The sequence below is a fragment of the Haemorhous mexicanus genome, chromosome 14 (genome assembly GCF_027477595.1).
Source record: "Haemorhous mexicanus isolate bHaeMex1 chromosome 14, bHaeMex1.pri, whole genome shotgun sequence".
Classification (NCBI taxonomy): Eukaryota; Metazoa; Chordata; class Aves; order Passeriformes; family Fringillidae; genus Haemorhous; species Haemorhous mexicanus.
This window is the reverse complement of record NC_082354.1, coordinates 15721663-15733318: the sequence shown is the minus strand read 5'-3', so window position 1 is coordinate 15733318 and position 11656 is coordinate 15721663. Positions and strand designations below refer to the sequence as shown.

Genomic DNA, 11656 nt, shown 5'->3' with positions numbered 1-11656 from the left:
TTTTTCCTTTTATAAGGAGCATTTTTTCTGCTACAGCCAGAACTAGAAGCTGGAAAAGTGCAATCTGTAGGTTGAGCCATAATAGTGTTCTCTAACCTGTAGAGATCACATAAAAACCCGAAAATTCCAATTTTGTTCCTATGGAACATAAAATTTTCGGTATTGATGAGAAAGAAAACATCCCCAGAGCAATATGTTCTTGCTGCCCTTCAAGGCACTCAAAGTAATCCATGGATGCCTTTATCCTTCTCCTCCTAAATAGGCCAAATGTTGTGCTATCATCCCACTCTGTGTATTTTTATTTAAATAAATAAAGTACAAACATTTCCAACACAGTGCCCTTAAGAGAGGTTTATTTGCCAAACATGAAGAAAGGAGGAGGCTGCCTCTCTTCTTGGTTCCAGTTACAGAAGAGTGTTTGCTTTAAAATGGAAAAACAAGGAACAGACTCCTGGGCTCTTCATCTCTGCACAACCCATTTGGTGTCCCCACCCTGATCCCATGGTGTTCATCCTAGACTTGGGACAGGGTGGGATTTAGTGAACTCTCCTTGTTAAAACATTGGCAGGACATCAATAATCTGGAGTTATTTTGGAAAACAAGGGAAGCTGAGCTGTTGTCTTATTGGAAAGTGAGGCTGCTGAGAAGGCACAATGTTTGGAAGCAGAAGTTTTAGCCCCTCTCTGCAGAATTTGCTGCCTGTGCACAGAAATCCCATGGAAATGACACTTCTGGGCTGTCTGGTTGTGTCAGTGCTGGAGTGGCTTTGGGACTGGGATGTGCAATTCCCATTGATTTCAGCCAGGCAGGAGCACCTGAATTGATGGGATAATTTTGCCTGGAAAACGAGCATATTGCATTTCCTGGTGATTATCACTTAATTCTTCTGCTGTCAAACCTGCTGAGCATTTTCTGTCAATTGAGGCTTTCTTGTGCCAATTTTCCTACTTCAGGCCACTTAGGAGCCCTCCAAGGAGACAAAGAGCAGAATCCAAATCCAGCTGGCATTTGAAGGCCACTGGAATATACATGACCAAGGCATTAACTGTGTTCCTTTATTGCTCCTTCCCTTCCTGTTCTTTCCTGCCCCAGCAGAACTCTTTGTCATTTGGGCCTTAAATATTGCATGGCTTTGGAGGATTCCATGGAGCCTTCCATCCATAGAATCCATAACCAGGCTGCTGTGGCACAAATGGAGCATCCAGGGGTGGCTTGGTGGCATCTCATTGGTTTAGGAACCCTGCCTGGGGAAGGGAATACCCCCATGAGCCCAAAACATCGACTTTGTGCCTCAAATTGTTGTATTTGGAATTTTTTGCCTGTCTGCAATGCATTCATGATGTCCTGTCTTGTTCTCTCATCCTGTGGCACAGCTTCTAAAGGTCTCACACTTTTAAAGCATCAGCTTTAGGACCACAACTCCTGTGGAATAATGTTTAGTGTCTGGGTGACCCCAAAGTATCATTTTTGGGGTGATTAAACCAACAGGTTTAATTGTGTTTGAACAGGGTGTTTCATTGAGGGTTTTGCCAGGAAAACTAAAGGAAAAGATGAGTAATAGTGGCTTTTTCCTGGGGGAAAAAAGAAAAAAGTCACTTTACAGAAACCAAGGTTGGTGATGGAAAAGATTTTAAAGGAAAATTCCTGAACAGAACCAGATTGGACTTGGAGCAACCTGGGTTAGTGGAAGGTGTCCCTTCCCATGGCAGGGGTGGGACTGGGTGAGATTTAAGTTCCCTTCAGCCCAAACCACTCCACGATCCTGTGATTCTCTAACCTTTCAAGAACTCATTAATGCTGCAGAATTCCTAATGTTCCATGGTTTGTCAGAGCTTCCATTTGAAACCTTTTTTAAAAAGTTTTATAACACAGCAACCAAAAATCTCTTTGGAATCAAATGGAAGCCAAAGCATCATCTTTTCAATTATGGGGGTTTTTTAATAAGCATTTAGAAGAATTTTTAAATAATTTTAAGTGCTGTAGAGAGATGGCAGAAAAGAAAAACAAAGGAGAAGGGCTCATGTGAAGCCATCCCCTTGCAATTTTAAAAAGGCCACATTTAAAAATGTTGGTTTGTTTATTTATCAGCACTTAACGTTCCATTACTTTCCTATCCAACAGAACTTTTTGCCAATAGATGCCAGGATATTTCTTCTCCAAATGTTTAGACCTTTTTGTACTTAATGCACTTAAGCAAAGGCAGGATCATGAGCTGCTGAAATTGGGGAAAAGGTAAAATAAAAATTTGTGCTGTTTGCTGGGTCAGGCAAATCCAAACCTCTGGTGGCACCAAGGCCTGGACTTGAATATCCCTCCAAACCTCCCATTTTGTTGTCAGCCTTTGTTTTTATTTTATCCACAATAAGCCAGGAAAGTCATCTCTCCAGACAGAGTCCTCTCCCTGATTCCAGCACTCCTCACTCCTTTGCTTTCCATGTCCTACAGGAATTTCATCTGGCTCTTCCAAGGTTGTCTAAGTAGTTTCAGAGCCTTTAATTTCTCTTGTTGATGGAGAAGGGATTAATTCTGCAGACTTCCCTCTCATTCCTCATCTTTCCCATAACATGGAGCAATTTCCAAGCACAACCACATCAAGCCCCACGGTGTCTCCCTGCAGAAATGACATCCAGGAAAGAAATTCCTGGTTATTCTCTTCTCCAGAATGAGTTCAGAAACTCACCATGTCTGTATTTTCTGTGGGATCTGGGTTTGTTGGCTCCTTTTCCCCAGTTCTGCTGGTACAGATCCCGGTGGGAATGGACGCTGTTGTTTTGACAGGAGGATCCAGCTACTCTGAAATCTTATCCCTGGCAAAGGGAGCAGGTGTTTTCCAGCAGAGCCTGCCTGCTCCAGCTGGCCAGAGCCTGACATCACTCCTGCCTGGTGGTGCCCAAAGGGACACCAAAACCCTTCCCCTTTTCTTCCCTTCCTGAAGAGCAGGGTTTTAATGAAAACTGGGAGAAGTGGAGTTGGTTTATTGGGTTTTTTTCTGAATCCTAGTGACTGCTCCTATTCCAGACATGGTGGAGCCAGGGTTTTAGGCAGGGACAGTGGATTGGAAGGTGATGCTGCCCATGGCACAGGGGTTGAACTGGATGATCCTTAGGGTCCCTCCCAACCCAAGCTGTGAGTGCCAGCACGAGGTCCCATATCCACATTTCATCCCTCACAGCTCCCCTGGGCTGAGGCTGTGGGATGGCTCTACCTGGAAAGTGACATCAGCAAGTGCTGCTGTTTTCCTAGAGGAAAATGAGTTTCACCAAAAAAACCTGGGAAGTGTGGAGAGCCAGACTGGTGGCAAGAGCCACCACAGGGCAGAAATGAAGGGACAAGACTCTGACAGAGGACATGCCCAGGGCTGGCTGTTGTTCCTAGGCAGAAGCACAGAGAGAGGTTAAATTTCAACAAATCCCAAGAACACGAGAAATCAGGGAATTTATTCTGGGTTCTGACAGCAAAAACTCCCAGTTTAAGAGGGCTGGGAGCACCCCAAACAATTGAGGGCTCAGCCAGGCAGGAGCACAATTCTGCTGGGCATGAATAGAAGGAAGAAGCAGCTGAATATCAGGAAATGTTTGGAACAATGCAGAGATTGGGCTTCGCTGGAGGCTCCCAAGGGAAGTGGTAAAAGCCACAAGGGCTGAATAATGGAAAACCAGACAAAACCATGGTGTGTATGTCATGGAGAGAAATCCTTCAGCACAGGCCTGGGGAATTGTCAGTCCTCAGGGAGCACAGCATTGCTGTTGTGTTAATAATGTCTTTAAGTGACTGGGTTTGAGTCACAGATTGGAGATTCCTTGCAAAGGAGGGAGGTGGGGAGGCCCTGGCACAGATTGCTCGGAGGAGCTGTGGCTGCCCAGCCCTGGAAGTGTCCAAGGCCAGGTTGGAGCAGCCTGGCACAGTGGCAGGTGTCCCTGCTGATGGGAGGGGGTGGGACTGGATGAGCTTTAAGGTCCTTCCCACTCAAACCAGTCTGGGATTCTGTCTCTTAACCCCAAAATGAGGCACTTTGGAGCCCAGGGCTCATAGGGAGCTCTGTGATTGTGCCCATCCAGGGTCAAATGCCCAAATTGTGCCTCACTTGTAGGACTTGGATAAGCAAAGCTCATTAGCAGAGCAAATCTTGCCCAGCCTGAGCTCTGCTGGTGTACAAACTCCCAGTGTTATGCAAATCCAAGCAGGTTTATTTGTGTTATGCCACTACTGCTTCACTCCCACTCTCCAGTTGTTGCTGGGACTTTGGCCTCCCCTCAGCCTCACTAATTGCAATTAATCTTTTGGCAAAGCAGGCAAGGCTGTCTGCTCTGGGTTTGCTCCACAGCCCTGAAAGATGCAGATAAGCATTTCTTTGGGAATGGCCCCAAAATGTCTCCAAAGTGCCATCAGGGAGTCCTCACACCCCCCAGTCCTGGTGCACCAGGACCTGACCTTCTTCCTCCTGACCCTCCCGTCTCCAGCCTGTAATAAACACTTGGCATCCACTGGAAGTCCAGCCTGATGTTCAGATTCATCCCAAAGCTCGTAGTTCATGACCCAGAATTCCTGCCCAGGCTGAATGCTGTCCCACAGGATCTCCTTCCACCATCTCCTGAAAGGTGGGCATTTCTTCAGGACCACCAGGTTGGAAATGGAGCACCAAGCAAAGAAATCCGGGAGATAAACCAAATAAAAGCTGCTTTGTTAAAAATATGTTGACTCCTGAGGGAAGAAGAGCTTCACCATGCCAGGGAAAGGCCTCCCTGTCCAGGAGCTCCCTAGATAAGGATGGAATTCCTTGTATAACCTTTCCCTTTGTTAGCAGAGCTTTGTTTTAAAGAGGACAGCAACCCCAACAGGGCAGTGCCTCTATTTTTGTCCTTTTACCTTTCCTCCTGATGTCCTTCCAAGCCTGGGGAAGGCGCTGCTGCCCCGCCACACCCCTGTAGCAATGGGGGGCAAAGACACACAGACCTCTTTGTTGCTCTGAAGAAGATTGTTTATTGCAACAAACCAAGTGTTTTTATACCCCAAACTTAACCAAACTTAGAGAATTTAACTGAAACAAGCACTCATTGGCTGCCTGCCACGGCGGTGTCGTTGTTGGTGTGTCCCTTTATCCAGTCACATCTCTGATCATGTGGTGTCCACAGGTCTCCCATGATGCCTCAGGATTTTAGCTTTTATGTTTTTCATGTATTTGTAATCCTACAATTCTTTAGTGCATAACTCTAAACTCCATATTCAGTGTGAGCTGCTGCTTTCCCATTTTGGGCAGGCACAACAATTCCTCTCCAGGCCTGGGAATCAAGGACACTTCACTGCCTCAGGCCCCAAGAAATGTACAACAAAAATGAGTTGAGGGGGAGCAAACTTGGGGCAAATTACTTCATTACCTGAAGCTGTAATTGGAACATTAATCCCCAATATGCAAATGGACCAAACTTTTAAAAGTGTGCAAACTCGTGACCTGTGGTCCATTTTTGGCTGTAGCCCCTCAGGGGCTTTGTCTGCCCAAAATGTGCCTTTTGAAGGCCCTTCAATAAATATAACCACTTCTTATTCCCTTAATTTTGTCTGGCCTCTGCTTTTAGGTAACCTCAGAAAGGCATCACCCCAACCAATGCACAAAGCAAGCATCAGCCAACTCTCCAGCCCACAGCTGAATCCTTCCCAGATTGTTTTCTGGTGAACAACACTGAAAAAGATCCTTATTCTTATTTCCCACACATCCCCACTCTGGGGAAGAGCTCTCCATGAAATGTGAGACCCTCACTCATAATTCATGGGCTTCCCATTTTATCACCACTAAGTGACCAGGGAAGGACAACTGCACCTCCTGTGTCTTGGAGCCAATACAGGATTTTCTCCTGGGTTCCTGTCTTCCCTCCTTGGCTGTCTTGCTTTTCCTCTGGGAAAGGATTTACCTAAAGCAAGGATTTTACTCAACATTTAGTAGTGGTTGCATCAAATGAAGTGAATAGACTGAAGCAAATCAACCCCTCTAATTTTACAGAGTCTGATTGAAGTCTTTCCTGCTGGTTTCTTGTTTCTGGCAATGCAATTTCATGAATTATTAATCATGCTGGACTCCCCCAAGCCAAACTGGCTGTGGAATGGGAGATAATAGGATGCTTTTCTTCTTAATAACAGCACCTGCAGCCCAACTTCCATGGGACCTGCTGTCCTGGAGTGTGTCCTCTGGGCTTGAGGATCCTTTCCTCCATCCCTTTCCCATCCCTGCCCTGTCACAGACACAGATCTGCCCAGCAAGAAGAAATCTGGGAGGATTGTCCCCGTTTCCAGCTGGACAGAAAATGACACAGGCATGGCCAAAGGTTTGCTGAGGCTTTGATGGAGCTACTCTGGATCTGTTGGAAAGGGCTTGGATTAACCTCATGCAGCCAAAAAGCCAAAAGGCCCAATTCCACCCTGGGCCTGCCTGTCCTGGGGAGGGTTGGGAAGGTCAGGGAAGTGCCTGGTGGCCTTCAAGAGGCCATGGCTGGTCCCCAAGGTGGGGTTGGAGCAGGATGGGATGTGGAGGGTGCCAGGATGTGCTGACCCCTGTCAGTGCTGAGGGCAGAGCTGAAGGCAGATCCCAGCCAGGAGCTCCCCAGGAGCTGCAGATGGACTTTCCTCACAGGGCTGGAATACAATGAGCTCCCAGTCAAAGCAGCACTTTCCAGCAGCTCCCACTCCATGCCTGGGGGCATCCAGCTCTGGCTGCTCTGGGATCCAGGACAGGAAGCACAAACCAGCATGCCCAAAGGGGGCACCAGAGGAATTCAGGGAGACAGAAAAACAGCCTGGAATTTGTCCAGCACCTTGAGTTTGTCACCCCATCTCCTGCAGAAGAACCATGAGTGGCCTTTGTCTCAGTGCTGTATCCCCTGGGAGAGGTGCAGGGAACTGGGAGCAGTGCTTGAGGTGTTCCTGGGTGCTGGGCCAGCCCCAGCTCCAGCTCCAGCCTATGCAGGGCAGTTTTCCACAGTGGCACAGAGAGGTTTTCCCTTGGGAGCTCTGGCAGTGGCTGCACTCAGCTGTAGCTCACAATCAATGTTCCCATGAGAACTCAAGGTGACTTTTCAGACCATTCTGAGCAGGTCCTATATTTATCCTAACCCTGACACATCTTTAAATAGCACGGACACATGGCAGGTCCCTGGGCAGAGAGTTCACCACTGTCAGTTTCCCTTGGAGCACTTTGTAAAGGAGCAGATCCTCTCTAAACACTGCTTTGATCCCACATTTTTCTGACCAGCTGGAATTGCCAGAGCCTCTCCCTTCTCTGTCAAGTCATTGTTACACCTCTTCTGTAAACATTCTTTCCCCTCTTTCTGTTCTCTTTAGCTTTCCCAAAACACCCCTCCTGCCATTGTCCATAATCCTCCTGAGCCTCTCACAAATTCCCAGAATGAGTGAGGGTTGGAAAAGCCCTTCAAGGCCATCAAATCCAACCTGTGCCTGATCCCCACTTGTCACCAGCCCAGAGCTCTGAGTGCCACCTTCAGGTGTTCCTTGGACGATGGGGACTCCAAACTTCCCTGGGCAGCCCCTTCCAATGCTTCACAAGCCTTTCCATGGAGAAATTCCCACTGATGTCCAACCTGAGCCTCTCCTGGCCCAGCCTGAGGCTATTCCCTCTCCTGTCCCTGTTCCCTGGGAGCAGAGCCCGACCCCCCTGGCTGTCCCCTCCTGTCAGGGAGCTGTGCTGAGCCACAAGGTCCCCCCTGAGCCTCCTTTTCTCCAGCCCTGCCTTTGCCCAGCTCTGGAGTTAAACTTTCCCCTGGTTCCAGGAGAACACATGGTTTTGCTTAGCTCTGCTGAAGGAATTCCGAGCCGAAAGTCGTGGATGTGGCTCTGCCAAGGTAAAGTAACCTCTGCTGTGAACTTGGACCATCAAAGCTCAGCCCTGTTTGTTTTCCTACGTATGGATTTACCAGCTGCTGCTCTCTGACAGTCCCTGAGGTTTTCTTTTTCCCAATCCAGACGTCATTGCTGGGTTTGTCACCCCACGTGCAGGGGGCAGCCAGGTATCCCACCAGGCCTCTCCTCCACCCAGGGATCCAGCAGGGAATCCCAATTTACTCTTTGGACCAAATTTACTCTGAGGGGAACAGATACAAGCAGTGTTTTACACACTCAGCCCCCAGAGAAATGCTTGCAGAAATCTTAATAGAAGCTGTGGGAAATGCCAGGGGATCCTGGAAGAACTGGATATTTTATATCAATTTTTCTGAAATGTTTGCTCTGAGAAATTTATTTCCTTGGAGATTTCTGTGTTGGATTAGAGAAAACAAGGGGAAACCTGACTGTAGAATTGTGTGTTTCCTCTTGTGAGGCACCTGACTATTTCTTGGGATTCACCTTGGTCTCTTTTGAGGGAAAGCTTCACACAATGAGCACATCCTGGAGCTGTCACAACCACAGCTTGAAGCTTGTCATTGGCAGGTGGACATTTGTGTTCCCAAAGTTTGGGATAACTCCCAAAGGCTCCCTGGCTTGCTGTGTGTCCCTTGTCCCTGCCAGGGGATGGTGTCACTTTATCCACACCCACATCCATGGATTGGCCATGCTGGATAAGGACAACTGGAACTCTTTGTGCTGTTTGGGATTCAAACCAACAGTTCCCCACACACCTTACACTGAAAAATTGGGATTTGAGCCTTGATTATCAGGTTTGCACAGCCTGGGCAAGAGCTCAGGTGTGGTAGGACCCCCTTGGTAAAGGATGAGAAAAGTTTTATAAAAATAATTGTGTTTTACAGAGCTGCCTTGACACAAATGAGGGTTTGAGACCATTTTCTTGGCTTGTACAAGTTCCTTCTACCAATGACAATGATTTCACACAGTGCTATTTAGAATTTGGGTCCTACCTGGTGTCTGAGAGAGCGGTGGAATTGATTTAGGCTGCAAACAGAGCCCTCCAAAGCTCAGAAATGCCACAGTTTTGGTTGTCTGCTGGAGTTTTGCACCAAAAAAATGTATTTTCTGTATATTTTCTCTATATTTTCTTCATCTAGTTTTCTCCACAAGCTGCTGCTCTGTTTGGGTGCACAGGATGAAAAAAACAGAGCTTGAAAACCTTGCTAAGTCTTTGTAAAGAAAGTTTCTCCAGTTCAGAGGTTTTTATAACTTGCCAGGTGTCAAAGGGTTCCTCAAGTGACATCAATGCAGATTCTTGGGTCAAGGTGAGAAAATGACACTTTGAATGAAATTTGGGAGCTGTTATCAGTGACCTTTAGAGTGCAGAGAAAAAGAGGTTTGAGATGTGGGTCCCAGCTCTCCCTGCTGATTTCAATGACTGTTTGTGTCACTCCTGGAGATATTTGAACACATTAAAAACAAGGAGCATGTTCAGGATCCCTGGAGCCCCAGGGAAGCATTGGGAGCAGCCTGGCTGAACTCAGCTCCTCACCTGGAAAACCTCAACCTGTGTTCCTGGCACGTGGCTTGTCTTTGTGCCAGAGATCCACAGGCAAAAATAAATTCATCTGGCACCAAGCCTGGTATAACCTCAGGGCCAGAATCCAGGGAGAAGCATCTTCAGGAAGCAGAGCTGGGAAGAAAAGTCTCTGGCAGAGAGGGATGTAATTCCCACCTCCAGGCAGGGCTGCCTTCAGCCTGGCAGAAGCACAGGGGACAATGCCTGTGTCCCTGTTTTCTGAAGGGAGGTTGGTAACTGGGGAGAAAGGAAGTTTCTGCTCCTTTTTCTCCCAGGGAGAAATTCCTAGGGAAGAACCAGAAGGGAATCCTACACAACCCAGTACAAATGAGATTAAAACCCTACAGAATGAGCTGTGGAACACAAATACAGCAAATTCTCTGCCCACCACAGCTCCCCATGGCACGACCAGGAGCAGATGGGCTGGTGGCTGCTCTTTGTCCCCAGGCTTTCCCTCAGCCCATACCCCTTTGGGTCTGTTTACTTGGGTGAGTTTTCCTTAATCTGGCAGGGTTCTGGAGCTGTATTGAGCACTGAGGCTGCTCTGGCTCTGGGCTGAGCTCCACAAACACCCAGGGCATGGAGAAGTGGCCGGGCAAAGGCTCAGCCCTCCAACCTGATGGGTAAAAATAACCTGAGCAGAGTCTGGGAGATGAAAGCACCCACAGCACGTCCCCAAACACAAACCCTTTAATAAGGTCGAGCCACTGGGGCTGGCCCAACAATTTTAGGGGCTCTGGTGGCCAGGGTCCCCATGAATAGAGCACTTGTGGAAGGCCTCCTGTGCCACAAGAGGGGAGGGGAAAACAAGGCTCAATGAAAGCTTTTAGAAAGCTCTGCTTTTCCAGGCCACGTTTAACATTTAAACTGCTGCGAACTTGATACCTCCACATTCAAACTCGTTTCATGACAGCAGCACACAGAAAAAGGGGGGAAAACCTGTTTGGCTTGATTTTCAGGTAAACTTAGACCTCTCCAGGAGCTTTTTTCCTGGCTTTTTATATTAGTGGAAGGCAGATAATTTAACACATTTTTACAGGCTCACAGCAGAGTCAGGGCTGCTCATGATGAGAAAGACACTGAGGGACTGGAGTGTGTCCAGGGAAGGCAATGGAGCTGAGAAAGGTTTGGAGCACCAGGAGCAGCTGAGGGAGCTGGAAAGGGGCTCAGCCTGGAAAAAAGGAGGCTCAGGGGGGACCCTGTGGCTCTGCACAACTCCTGACAGGAGGGGACAGCCGGGTGGGTCAGGCTCTGCTCCCAGGGAACAGGAACAAGAGCAGAGGGAATGGCCTCAAGCTGCATCAGGGAAGATTTAATTTGGATATTAGGGGAAATTTCTTCATGGAGAGGGTGATCAGACATTGGAATAAGTTGACCAGGGAGTCACCATGCCCAGAAGAATTAAAAAAATGTGTGGGTGTATCACTTTGGAACATGGTTTAGTAGCAAAGTGGAAGTTTTAGATTAACAGGTGGACTGGATGATATTTTCCAACCTTAGTGATCCCATGATTCTCTGAGTCCTGGGGGATTTGTGTTCATTTGCATGTTTGCATTTGCAAACAGCCTTGCATTAGAAACAAACACTCCAGAAATTCCCAGTGCCATGGCAGGGTCCTGGCCCTGCCAGGTGTTCCTGTGTCCCCTGGCTGTAGCTGCTGCCGCCAAGGCAGCTCATCCTGTGCTAATTAACTGATGGGTAATGAAGCAGGGGAGGCTGTTCTGTGCCAGCCCCGCTCTGTTCCCACTCTGAGGGACTCTGTCCAGCCCAGGTGTCCCTGCACAGGCAGGACAAGCTGTGAGCACCCCTGGAACTCACCCAGGAGCCCAAGTCACGTCCTGCAACCGTTGGAGCCCACAGAGCTCTGGCAGCCTCCCCAGCTCCCAGAGTTTGTTGGGTGTTGCCATGGAGAGCAGGAGCTCTTCCTGCCTTGCCTCTGGCTGCTTTTCCAGCCACTGTGCCGAGGGCAGGGAGCACAAACCGTGCAGGGAGGCACGGAATGGCTGGAGAGAGAACAGGCTGTGCTGCTGTCCTCAACCAGCAGTGCCATCACCCACCTACAGCCCACAGGTGCCTTTGTGACAATAACTAGCCCTTGGTGGCTTTCCTGGCTTAGTGGTGTAGGTGTCCAGGTGTCTCAGAGCTGCCAGGAGCAGCCTGGAGCCTGTGGATGAGCAGGACACACAGGGGAGCCAAGAGGTGCTACCTGCCTTCAGTTCCATAAATTGCTGT

General features: G+C 48.4%; 1 protein-coding gene across 1 annotated transcript in view; it reads left to right on the top strand.

The window, feature by feature from the left end:
- Positions 1-11656, top strand: part of CYSLTR1 (cysteinyl leukotriene receptor 1) — a 76292-nt gene that overhangs the window by 25995 nt on the left and 38641 nt on the right. The window lies entirely within an intron of this gene.